Here is a 14,306-nt window from a genome sequence, read left to right on the forward strand (position 1 = left end):
GCTAGAAGGTTCTATGCAGGCTGCTGAGGAAGAAAAAATTTGAATGGATTTGTCCAGCCCTGAACCCTGCATGCCATGGTACTGATCTGAAAATGAGCCCCCTGTTGCAACAGTGGTAAGACCATATATGGGGATAACTAACCATTCTCTTGATTGAAGAGAGGAATTCATGCCTTTTAATGTAAATATGGTCCAATACTCTGGGTGGGGCATCACCAGTCAAGGGCATAGCTTGTTGATGTTGCTTTCTAAATAGCCACTTTGTCAAACTGCATTCTAAATATTTAAACTTATATTCATAGATCCCAATCTCAGTCACAGAAGCTTCTTTTTGCTAATGCAGAAATTTATTACTATTCAAAGTGCTGAGAAAGGTGACTGTGTGTGCTCATCTATAGATGGAACATCTATATCACTTTTCAATATTGTGCCATCAAGGCTCAGAGAACATCTTGGAGAGGGGGAGGATGAGGAAGATTGCTGTGAAATGCTGCCTCCAGGACGTAACATGGCTGTTGTACTCATGAACTCACAGCAGCTATCTGCACAAGACCAGCATAAGAACAAGCTAGTTAAAAATTCCAGCCAGTTAAAAAAAAAATGAGGTAGGATAGACCCAAACTCTATTAATGGTTGCTAGAGGAAGGAGAACCACTTTTGGGGAGTTATGTAGCCACTGGTAGATTGCTCCAGTGAATGACTCCCTACTCACAGACATACAAACAGCACAAATTAATTTAAAAGTAATTAATTAATTAATTAAAAGGGGAACATGAGTTGAGAAGATGTGACAAGGGTTTCTTGGGAAGATTGGAGGTAGTGTGAGATGGACATGATCAATATATATTGGGAACCTAAATGAATTTTTTCACAGAATAAATACAAGTATATTTTAAATGACTTATACTGGCTTATGATCTGAAGCTCTCAGTTGGTTAAAAAAAATGCCACACCTACTACTTTAAACTAGTCCCTACTTTAAAGTTTCCACAAAGCTGAATGACTGATTAGAATTTCAAGATTATGGAGAGTTGGAATGCTGCAGATCCATGACTAAATATTCTTACACTGTATTGAACCTTCTTATTAGCCCAGTCTTGTGTCTGATCGAACATCTTTGTTACTATCAGGCAAATTTTGGGGGGATGGACATATAAACAGACCACTAGCTTCCTCCAAACTAAGTTAAGATGCCATCCCATAGCATATGAGACCCACAGCAGATATTTTCCCAATTTGCTGTAACTTGATTACCTGGTACTCCAACCAAAGCATTTGAAAAATGCCTTAATTTAGAATTTTTTCAAATTACAATTTTCAATACCTTCTCTCACATTATAACACATTAGTTGTGGCAACCTGAATCTGTTTTTGCAGGCTCCAGACTGAATTAACCTTCTGCCAAGTGAAGCAAGAACAGTGTTTTGCATCACCTGACTATAAAGCATATACCAGCTAAAGGAAGGAGCCCACCATGGCATTGCATGATTGTGGAAGGTCAAGTGGTTATCTAAATGATTTAAGATTAGGCATGATTTAAAACAAACACTGCTTTGCATTGCATTTGTGTTTGGAAAATAAGCCTTAGGATTGATTCTGGAGAATCCATTTCAAACACCGTTTTATTTTCCTGGGGGAGAGAGCAACAGAGATGTGGGCTCTTTAAGAAGTCATGAGAAATCTCAATGAAGGCATTAATTTTCAGAATTGCCTTTCCATAAAAAGTTATGTCTAGCTGGGTGTGGTGCCACACGACTTTAATGCCAGCACTTGGGAGGCAGAGACAGGTGGATCTCTGTGAATTCAAGGCCAGCCTGCTCTACATAGTGAGTTCCAGGACAGCTGGGGCTACAGGGAGACCCTATCTCAAAAAGACCAAAAAAAAAAAAAAAAAAGTTATGTCTATATCATGGGGGCTGGAGAGATGGCTCAGTGTTTAAGAGTACTGACAGCTCTTGAAGAGGACCTCTGTGGACATTGCATGATATGGGTGTGCTTACATACATTCAAGCAATACACTCATACACATAAAATAGAAAGAAAATAAATAAAATACTTTAAAAGTTACATCCTGGTTATTTTGTAAAGGATTGACCAGTAAGTCATTAATATGTGGTTTTCCATACTATTTTTCACCTAATTTCTTATTAGGTTTTCCAAATGATTTTGTCTCTTCTTAGAGAAATAAGTGTATAGAATAAATGACTACATTTGAAGCATTTTTAAGGACTACTAACCTTTTAGAAAGAAAATTGATGAAGATATTGGTAACTCGATATGTTTGACATTTTTCTTAATGTAAATAAAATTGAAATTATGGAACACAAGCAGCAAATTAACAAGCAAGTGTGAAGTTAGCTATTTAAGAAGATGTGGGGATAATATCATTTACAAGGAGCAAAATTCCTCAATTTTAGAATTTTTAAAAAGCATTTTATTTATTATTCTTCATATATAATACCTACACATATGTAAGTGCAACCGAGTCATGCAACGGCCCCTGGAACTGGAGTTATAGATGGTTGTTAGTGGCCATGTGGATGCTGAAAATTGAACCTGGGTCCTCTGCAAGAACAGCCAGTCCTCTTAACAGCTGAGGCATCTACAATATTTCTGAAATATCTAGAATGACTGAAGCACAAACTTCCTCCTTCTGCAAGACAGGCAAAAGGCAAAGTCCCTAGGGTTTGAAGACAAAGCTGTTGGGTGGCTGAGAAGGTCACGGCGGGCATGCTCTCCTTTCACTTGGTGTCATTTAATGAGCATATAAATGCATATCCTTTTTCCAGTTGTCTTAATCTCACGCAGGGAACATTTAGAACTTCCACTATTCAAGTTTTCTTTCGTTTTGCATATTTAATTCCACCTTGATGTTTCTCAAGAGCTGATCTTCCTCCTTAACTTAATAAAGTGCTTTTAAAAATGTAAATTTTGTGCAGAGTATATTGAAGGAAGTCTTTATTCCCAGCACTTGGAAAGCATAGACAGCAGATCTCTGTGAGTGCCAGGCCAGTCTGGTCTACAAAGAGATTTCTAGGCCAGCTAGGGCTACAGAGGGACACCGCCTCAAACAATGGTGAAAAAACATAAATTGTGAGAATGCTTTATCAGAATTCCTGGGAATAAGTCCATTACATATATATATATATATATATATATACATATATATATATACAGGTATATTGTAGAGATTCAAAGAGTCACCAGTAATGGCAGCACATCTCCCACGTTGTGGGTCACCAGTAACCATAACAAGAAAAGAGGAACACATTATTTTGCATATTAGAATTGACTCACAGTGACTTATGGATCAATGTGACAAAGTCAAGATCTAGGATTATAAGTACGAGTCACCTCTTGTAACTGCTTTTCATTCTTATTATCGGAAAAAGCGAAAAATCAGCTCAAGATATTTATATTTTAAACATGATCAAGACATTACACATTTAAGAAAAAATTAAATGCCTTCAGTATGAATTCTATGAATCCTAAAATTCCCTAAAGCTCACTGAATTTTTTATTCCTTTATAGATGATATTTGAAGCATGCCAGAAAGCAGACTGTATCTTTTAACCTACAATGATTACCCCAAATAAGGAACATACAAAAAGGAAAGATGAAAGAAGGAAATAGAAAAAGGAAGGATTCAAAGTGTTAATAAAGGAAGATAGAAAATTGGAAAAACATCAATTATTTTCTTTTCAAATATTTTTCATTAAATACTTGGCAGTGAGAAACTGCTTTTGCAAAAAGCAGTAAGTTTGTACTTGGGTCCACAAGTTGGCTAAAAACAAGATGAAAAGGTAGTTTCTCTCCCTTCATTTTGTATCTGTCTTTGACTCAGACACTTTCTTGAGTCTGCATAGGCATGCTAATTGCTCAAGTAGTATCTGCCTACTTACCCTGTCTCATCCCCTTTCAAGGTTGAAAGTACAGAGATAAATCACTTTCTTAAGCATGCAGTTGCCTTAGCGTCTAGGAATAGCAAAACCTCAGAGGACAGGCCAACCTAAATAAGGGCAATTATCCATGAGAGTAAGGATATACCTTAGGGCAGAAGTCATGATCTCATGAGAACTAGTTTGTCATCTTAAATGATGGGGGTTTCTCTGGGCCGCCTTACAGGTCCTGAGCTGAGACAGCAATCATTGGCAGTGCTGCACTTTGACCACGCTGGTTTAATCATGCCTACCCTTTCTCCACATCTTGCTCAATTGAAACCTATAACTCATATCAGTACAGGACCACTTTATCTGTTCTCAATGTAGCTAAATTGAATAAATCTCCTCTATGCTTTTCAAAATCACTCTTCTCCTCTGGGCTTTTGCCCTACACCTCCATTTACAGTTTCTCTTTATGTTTCAGGGACCTTCCCTTTAAACATGAGGAAGTGAAAAAAAATATGTATTTAAACAATCTGGCAGAAATGGTTGAAAACAGTGTTCTGACTTTGTGCTTCCATCATTGAATCAGTAGTTTAGAGAGGACTGAACTTCTTCTGTACCCACCTACCTCAGTAATCATGATATCCCACAAAAAAAGTAGATGCTGATAAAATATCCAGCACCATTTGCTTTGGAGGATTGCTGCTCTTTGAGATAGAACATAGGTTTTTAGTCCTGCACCCTGGTGTAACACAGTGTCATTTGAATAGCCCAAAGCTTAAAAAGTCACTGGGCAGGAAATGAGGGGAGCACTTTGTGCCCTAGTGGGCTGGCCTCACTGGTACACTATTGTCCAAAAATTGTGAAAGTAAGCTAATTTGGTGATGGTGCCCAAATACCTAAATGTAACCTATGTGATAGCAAGTAGAATTTGCCCATGTACATTTTCTTTATCCATTCATCTATTGCTGAACACTGGTTGATCTTATAAGTTGGTTATTTTGAATGTTTCAGTGCACATGGGAGTGAGATGTTTCTTTAATTTATTGACTTAAAGGCTTTTGAATAAATATCTTTTGAGTAAATATCCAGATGTGGATGTGCTGGATCATATGGTCACCTCACTTTTAATTTTTTGAGGAAGCTCCATACTATTTTTCTAATTACTTTCCCACAAATGATGTCCAAGAGTTCCTTTTCATCCCTTACTTCACCCACATTTGTTATCCTTCTTCATTTTGATATCAGTCACTCTAACAAGTGTGCAGTGATATCTTATTTTAGTTTTGATTTGTGTTTTCCGAATGATTAGTGATGTAAAATAATTTTCCTATATCTTGAGCATTTGTAACGTCATTTAGGCAAATAATTTTCTTTATCTCTACAAAGTTATGTAAATTACTTACATATTCTTAATTATCCCTACTTAGTTGTAGGACTTACAAATAGATATTTTAAGGGTTTAACACCACACTTTTTAGTTAGATGCAAATTTGATGAAGCTAAGTTGGTAAATAAACATAGTTTATTACTTTATCTAAGGAGGTAATTTCTACACAAGTGAAGTTTGAACCTTCTCAGTCTGTCCTGGCTCTGTTCCTGTTTGGAGCCTGAATTCTGGCAATGGACACAGGATGCCTCGTGGCAGGGAATCCCAGGAACACAGAGACCAGTTGTACTAGCTACAGAGAGTACACATAGTTCTCAGCCCAACACATAATAGTGAGATGGAATATGACAAGCAAATCCCTAATTTTATTTTTTTCTTTAAAGAGGATTCATTTGCACACAGCCATGAGGTCATGCAAATGCATTTTAAGAAATATAAATATTTTGGCCTGGGGAGATGGCTCAGCAATTAAGAGTACTGACTGCTCTTACAGAGGACCCAGGTTTGTTTCTTAGCACCCACATGGAGCCTAACAAACATCTTTAACTGCAACTCCAGTTCCAGGAAATCCGACACCCTTTTGACCTCTGCAGGCGTTGCACAAGACCAGTGCACTTGCATACATGCAAACAATACACTCATACACATAAAATAAAAAAAAATAAACAAAATATTTTTTAAAGAAATACAAATATTCTGTACAATGTGTTTACAAGGATCAACTGTTCTGTCCTCCATCCCAATTACTGTAAGACTGGAAACTTATTTGACAACTAAGACACATATTCCTGGTTGCTTATGTCAATTAAGCATGGAATGTAGAGCTGAAAATTCAAAGGCTTTTTAAGCCATATTTGTAAATATGCAAAATTGTAATATGTTCTTAGGAGAGTTTGAAATGGAAGGACAAGCAGTTTTAGGGGTGCCCACACTTTCAGTGTTCTTGATCAGCCATCAGAGCTGCTTCTTCATCTTTTCAAGTTCCTCTTTGAAGAAATGATCTCAGAGATAATGCCAATCACTGACCCTGTCATCATTTTGTGTCACAAAGAACACTTACACCAACTATGGGACACATAGAAATCGTAAGGGACAACTGTAGACAGGGATATAGGGCTGACAGGATTGGACCTCTGAGCTCCCCAACTCCAGCATTTTCTGTCTGCCCTCCTATATCCCAGGTTTAGTTCAGGTGAAGCACCCCCATGTACCCCTTCCTTCCCTATCTGCTGTCCTACTCCTGTGGGTGGACCTAGCCTTAGCCACATTTGTACCAGCAAGGCTTGGTCAACTACACAGAAACTTGTCTACCTTTGCTGTGATCTCCATACTCCCAGGCATAGCTGGGGTGGTTCAGCCTGTACACCAACCCAGGCAAACCCAGTCAAAAGTTAATTTGCATCTTTTATTGGTTTCCACTGAATTGGAATCACCTAGTACCTCCAATAAAAAAATCAACACTGACCTTCAATCGCCTTTCTCATAGTGGCCAGCCTGCTCACTTGCTAGTCCAAGACTATGCAGTTTGTACTGAAAATAAAGACTCAACAATAACACCTCTCTTTTGCTAAACTAAGACTATTTCTCACACCCCATCGGTACACCAGAAGTTGAAGTGGTCAATGAGATGCTGCATGGACACAACCATGAAGCAACTGTCAGAGTCCACTTCTGTGTAGTGTTCTGAATCTTTCCTAAAGTGAATACCCCAGTTTTGACAGACAGGTAATGTGTCTCCCTGCTGTCCTTTAGTTGCATAGCATCTTGGAAGTGTAAAACAAATCAAGTTCCATACAGTATGAGCTTTTTCTGAAAGGATCTAATATCTACTAAACCATCTTGGCAAAGTGGTATTGACATCATTTGTTTCTTGATAAAACTTGTTTCTCAACAAAGTGGTATTGACATCTTCACTGAGAATTTGCAGGGTGGGTATACCTGGCACAGAGAAACAATATTCTGAGAAGTGGTACAGGATGTCATTCAGCATGGTCAAGGTAGATCACTGAGTGTGAGGCCAGTGTTCACCTGCTTAGTCATCTGAAAATTCTATAGCTGCTGTTTCCAAGGGGCAAATCCAAATATTGCTGATTCTCACTAACAATGATCTCTGCATGTCTCTAGCAAGTACACAAGGGGTAAAGTTCAAGTGTTTGAGAAGACTTTTGATTAGCTGTGGATGTTGCTGGTAGTCAAGAACCTTTTCAACAATGTCATCCAAATTGTCGAAGTAATTTTTCTGTACTATACGTCAATGAAATTAACTGGGAATCTGCAATTAGCTATAGCAATTTGACCCTGTAAGTGAACCTTTGAATATCAGGAATTGAACTTCAGAAGTCTAGCTAGTTGAAGACATCTCTTAAAGTATGGTAACCATGTCTTTTTTGGTGCTTTATTTATGGACATAGATCCATTTTTCATGAGCAATTTTGACATTTTCAATATCCCATGTAGTTTGGGGCTGTACATTCACAGTGTTATTGTTGAATATTTTTTCTTCTACACTATAAGACACAGTTGTAGTTGTTGGTACACTGGCTGATTTTGCTTCTGAGTTCCTGATGACAGGTATCATGTTTCCACTCATCCTTGGTTTTAACCCAGCTTCATCCAGGGGATCATCAGTCATGACCCAGAAATGGCATAGTTCTCCTAGTGGGCCCTCTTAGTTTAGACTACTTCAGAATGCAATGACAGGCCAGAGTCCTAAGAGGTAAATAAGAAAGAGTAGGCATGAAATGGGCAGATGGATGGCATTCTAAAGGCAAATAAATCCCTATTTAAAGGGCATTTATGGAGGCCTGAGAGATTACTCAGGAATTAAGAGCACTGGTACTCTTGCAGAGGACCTGGGTTCAGTTCCAGCAACCACATGGTGGCTAACAACCATCATTACTCCAGTTCCAGGGAATCTGACACCTTCTTCTGACCTCCACAGGCATTACACAACACGGGTGCACTTACATACATGCAGACAATACATTCATACACATAAAATGAATATAATAAATAAAATATTAAAGGATATCATAGAGATGAATGCCTGAGTGAAAACATAGTGAATGAGAGAAAAGTAGTCCGGGAAGATTTAGAGACAGGCACACACCCACTCACTCAAGACATTGTAGGTTGAAACGGAGTACGCATGCTATTCTATGTACCTTGAACTGTTATAAGATATAAGCTAGCTTACCTTTGGGGGAATAATTTTTCCCTTATTTGGAGAAGAGACTGAAGAGGAAAGGTGAGAAAAAGAGGATAAAATCAAGAGCTTATATCACTGACTGCTGAGAGATGCAGGTGGCTTGATCTAGGTAGCAGAAGAGGAAAGAATAAATTCCAGAGAGTTGAGAAACCTTGAATTCCTTACAGTAATAGACTGATTGATTAAAGAAAGGAAAAGGGAAATTCAGAACATTTAACTACAAAACTGACGATCTCACAAAAGTGTTATTGTAGTATAGGAGACTATAGAGGAAAGACATGAATAATTTAATTTTGGACTCATATGTTTAAAATAGGCCAAAAATGTTAAAAGTATTTGGGAGCTTGTAACTAATCCTTAAAAGATTTTAGGGTTACCTCTTCAGAATGGGAATGTTGGAGGGGAGGGAGTGGGCATGGATTTGATCAAAACGCCTTGTATACATGTATGAAATTCTCAAAAAAGTTTTTGTAAAAGCTAAAAAAAAAAAATACATACAAACACAATGCCCAAATGAAGTGGTGAGGCTGAGGACTTAACAGTTATTTTATTTACTACATCAGTGATGAAAACCATATGACTGGATTATATGAACTAAGTAAGAAGAAAAAAGTGGAGGAAAATAAAAAGGAAGGTACAGGCCATGTTCTCAGAAGAGACTAATGTACAGCCCATCTTCTCAGATTTGACTAAGGTACAGTCTGTCTTCTCAGGTTTAGACTGGAGCAGAAGAGCAAGGAATAATCTACTCAGGAAAACAAGGGGATAAGCCAGGATGTTCTGTGTCCTAGAAGCCAAGAGAGATTTTCAAAGAAGGAAGCTTTTGAATGAGGGACAGGGAGTTGCACACTGGAGTTGATAATAGACATTGTGTTGTGATCGATAGGATAAATTTCAGAGAAGTAAAAAGGTGGCAAGATTGTAGCATTTTTATAGTGTAATAAGAGTTCAGAGAAGTGTTTGGAAAAGTGTAGTAAAAATTATTCTGTGCATTTTATGTGCCAAATTGACCAGAAGGGAATTGAAGGAGACTACAGGATAAAGGAGAGTTTGAATTTGCTTACTTGTTTGATTAGAAGATAAAACATATGATACATAGGCTCCAGTTGCAGTCTGTAGGAGTCTCAGAATAGCTATGAACACAGCCTAACACACTTGCAGCTAACAACATCATATTGCAATGTCAAAAGTCTGGATGTCCCAAAGCTTCCTAAATTAATCATGTGGGCACCTGCTGTGTTTTTGTGCTCTAGATGGCTGAAGACAAAGGGAAACACTCGCTTTAGTCCTTGAAAAATCCCATCACTCTTCCCCATTGTGACTTTAAGCATTGCAATTTTCTGTGTTTAAAATAATATGAAATGAATGAAGCAACAGTGACTTTTGGGATATAGAACCCCCCCAGAAGTAAGAGAAGGAAAAGTTTGATATTATAGGAAGGAAAAAAAAAAAGAATGAAAGACGTAGAATCCTAAAGAAGGCAGTATATGTGGAATGAGAAACCTTTACTAAGAGAATGAAATGGCACCAGATTCTCAGACCCCATCTGATTTTATATAGTAATACAAAGGAGCTCCTAGTACACGCAGATAGGCTTGTGGATTTGGTGATGAAAAGATAACTGACATCTCTGACTGATTTTCATTCTCTAAATTATGTGAAAGAGAGAGAGAGAAAGGATAGGATATTTTCAGAGCAAAGTAGAAATGCAGAATAGGTACTTCAAAGGAAATAAAAATCAATGGTTCCTGGTAACATGCTGATGGAAGCTCATTTGAGGTGCTACTACTTACTGGACATAGATGATGCAGCATTCTTAAATGCAGAAGTCTAACTATGTGTGTATGTTGCTTCAGTCTTAGTAGACATAGAATGTAAAATCCTGGAAGTCAGGAATGTTTGATTTCCCTTGAGCTTCACCACTGACACTATGGGCAAGGTAAGCTCTCAGTATGTGATATTTAAAAATCGAAGGTTGGGTGTGTTGTTACACACCTTTAATCCCAGAACTAAGGAGGCAGGGGCAGGCGGATCCTTATGAGATCTAGGCCAGCCTGTTCTACATAGCTGGAACTACAAAAGAATTTTTTTAAATGAATGAATGAATGATCAATAACCCTGACTCAAAGATTTTATATGTGCAAGAAGTTGTTCTAGGAAAAGAGCTGTATTTGGTCAGTTATTTACCATCTACTTCATCTTTTTCTTTTCTATCCCTATCCAAATAAAACAAACATTTTAAGCCAAACTTTTTATTTAAATTGCCTCCTAATGTAAAGATTGATTTTCAGCCAAAATTGTTTTAACCATTTTAATTGAACATATATTAAAACAAATTTTAAATTTAATCATAAATCTTTCAAATAGGATTCATCTTTCTGGCATACTATGTCCATCCTGGATGGTCTTTTTGCCCAAAATGCCAATGTCAGCTATTTTCCATAAATCCTGTGCTGTCAGATTGAGGCTCTAGCTTCAGTTTGACTCCACTTTCTTTTCTGCTTCAAGGAAACCTGTTGCCTGTGTTGGCATATTTACTGCTGCCCTTGCAGATATATGAACTAGCCCAAGCATAACGTGGCCACAGATGGTAGAAGGCTCTCTTTAATCAATCTCTTGCTGTGTTTCTGGAACCGGCACTGCAACCACAGTTTCACGGCTGTGTCAGTGCCCAGATGATGCACACCAGTGGTATGGAGCACTAATCTATTTAATTTTAACAGAGCGCAATGTAGCATCTTTATCTTGCAGTCTTCAACAGAGTAAACATTTATTGCACACTATTCACTATCTATTTCAAGGATGACTGCTCTGCCTGACTTAAGGGATTTCGGTGTATTGGATCTTTCTGTTTAAAGCAAGTACGCAGATGCCATCGAATGTTTTGATCTTTCCCACTGACTAGAAAGTCATTTCAAGCAGCTTTTGTGCTCTTAGACCAATAGAAAAGACCCTAACATGTTATATTAAGCAAATGGACACATGATCATCTCCTGTGGACACCAGTTTCAGATTTGTTTGCCAACATCAAGCAGAAACTCTAAGCTTGCATGATTGGATTTTAAAGGGGGACAGTTTTTCATATTCACAGCTCTATAATCTGTGTATGAGTTTGAACTGAAGTCTTGGAAGAGCTTTTATTCCCTTTTATCTGCAGGGTATGTGCAACATTTCTCTCTGCTCTTAGCACACTGGGTGGATGTTGACTAGTAGAAGAAACATAAAACATGGCCAAAAGGAATCATCATGTTAGACTGAATCTGCTTCTTATACTCATTCGCAAACCACAGAGCCCAAGTTAAAAGCTTGGGAACCTGGGGTGGTAACGCTGAGTCTCATGTCCCCCAAACACACAAGAGAAAACCAAGCAAACAAAGAGATACGTTCTATTGCCATATAAACCTAAAGCAATGAAAAATTTAATCTTTTCAAGCAAGAAAGATTATCTCTGGCCCTATAAAATAAATTGGTGCACACTATTTGTCCTTCCTTCATCCACATATTCTGAAATGTGATTTTTGAAGTACTGTATTTATTAAAAAATTCTCTGTAAGATTCTTCTTATCATGAATCTGTTCACATTACAAAATCTCATATATGGATTTAACAGTGACTAAATTCCACCTTAATTTGTTGTGATTGGATTTTAATTATTTTACCGTTTTTCATAAAGCATGATAATTGGTGAAATCAAGTAACATATGAAAGAACTCAAACAAGAAACATGGTTTTTCTTTCTAGATAGCATCTACACTTAGGAGAATCAATATGAAAAGTAGGGTTGAAATTTCAACAGAAGGCAGTGTTCTTTTAGAAACCACTCAGAGTACAGCTTTACTGCTTGACAAGTAGTACAATCAAGAGAAAGGTTGGTGGGTAAAGTGTTGCTTAAGGGTATGAGCGAGCCTCTTCATCAGATCTCTAGCACCAAAAATGAAACTCTGGAAATACACAAGTCATATCAATGTTAAGAAATGATTATTAGAATTTTTAGGTATATTTTGCTAAATTCATACAGAAGGAGGTAGAATTATACTTGACATATTAGTATTCCTATATACAAGGATGGAAAATGCTAATAATTCTAAAAACACTGGCACATAAACATAAATACAGTTAAGCATAACTATAGATATAAGGCAAAATTTAATTGCTGTATAGCCATTAATTCTGACTTTAAATGCTTTAAAAGCTTTTTAAAAACTTTGTAGAATTTTCAGATACAACAGTCAAAGGTTTGCTTGTTGATGTCTGTTTTTGCAGCTTGAAACCATGATACCTCATAACTTTTCTGAAAATACTGAATATGTTATTTTTGTATGTTAAGACACATGACTACTCAAATTCTTCTGATTCTGAGCCCTTAGCACTGAATCTACTTCTTATACTCATTCGCAAACCATTTTTTGATTGTACACACAAAGAATTCATTCAAAACATTAACGCTGTTATTAATAACTATGAACCCCTTAGGACCATATATTTCAAAACTAGATCAAATGGAAATTACCATATTTGTCACCATTCCTTAATTACTCCAGTTGTAATATACATTATATTGGTAAATTGTCATGCACTGTTTAAACTTGGAGTCAGGTGACCTTCCTTTGTCTTAGACTCAAGCATGGTTATGTTAAGTGTGCTCCAAAACTCCCTCTCTTGGGTCAGCCTGGCCTCCTAGGAAAAACAGAAAGCCACTAAACATATTAAAACATTGTGTCTTTGAGAAAAGTTAGACGTAAACCATTTCCAACAAATATTTTCATTTTTGTCCCATGGTATAAAATGCCTGTAATGGGAATGTGAAGGCTGAAGCTCTTTCATGGATAGAAAGCTCTCAGTTGGGAACTCCAGCTGGTTATCTCAATGGGGCTTCCTCAGTCAATTTCTGCTGGATGTTGCAAGCCCCTGATTTGATGATGTTACATTTCATCATGCTCTCACTGTGCCTGCTGGATGCTGAAGCATAGGATTTGATGATGTTTTGCTATCTGCTGCATCTCTGTTTGCTGCTTGCTATTTGTTCTTTTGCTTTTGCTAGTTACATACTTACTAAAGCAACCAATTAGATACCAAAAGTATGGCTATTGTAGGTTGGTTTCTGTAAAGTCCAGTAAATTGGGCTTTCCTCCTTCCCCAAAGAATTCTCTTTGGATTTTGGGTTTTCATTTCTGAGCTGGTAGCATAAGGCTAATTCCAAGCCTCTTATGAAAAGGACTGATACATCTTTCCATACCATTTAGCACATGATATTTCAGCTATCAGAAATGATTTGTAAACATATAAGCTCCCCAGTTAATGTAAAAAAAAAAAAAAAGATACAGTACAGAGCTGTTCTACTTGGACATATAAAGACAAAAAAAACATATTTTTTTTCATTCTTTGATTGCTCAGTGGTAAAAGTATGAATTGTGAGTTAGAAGAGATTTATAAATAGTTTACCTGAGAAAACCAACTGATAGAGAATAGAACAAAAACTATTGATGTTAGTGAAGTGAAGTGAAACTTAAACTTTTTTTTTTTTTTTAGACAGAGTCTTCCTGTGGCCCTCTCTGACCTGGAGCTCACTATGTAGACCAGGCTGACCTTTATCTCAGAGATTTTGCCTGCTTCTGTCTCCCTACTGCTGTGATCTAGAGCTTGTACCACCACACCCAGGTGACATTAACAAATCTTAAGAAAACACTTCCCTTAGTTTTTTCATTCCATGGGCCAATACATTTCCTTAGAATTTGATCCAATTCATTACTTGTATATGAAAGTATTTAGATAATGACTATTTTTACTAAGTTTTGGTCACAATTCTGTATAAAGGATGCCAAAT

The 14,306-nt window shown here is 37.2% G+C and overlaps 1 pseudogene; it reads right to left on the reverse strand.

Moving 5' to 3' along the window:
- Nucleotides 1-6,859: 6,859 nt before the first annotated feature.
- LOC103748473 lies at nucleotides 6,860-7,922 on the reverse strand (annotated as a pseudogene).
- Nucleotides 7,923-14,306: the final 6,384 nt, after the last annotated feature.

This window comes from Nannospalax galili, unplaced genomic scaffold (assembly GCF_000622305.1).
Source record: "Nannospalax galili isolate Female #2095 unplaced genomic scaffold, S.galili_v1.0 scaffold1205, whole genome shotgun sequence".
NCBI classification, from domain to species: Eukaryota; Metazoa; Chordata; class Mammalia; order Rodentia; family Spalacidae; genus Nannospalax; species Nannospalax galili.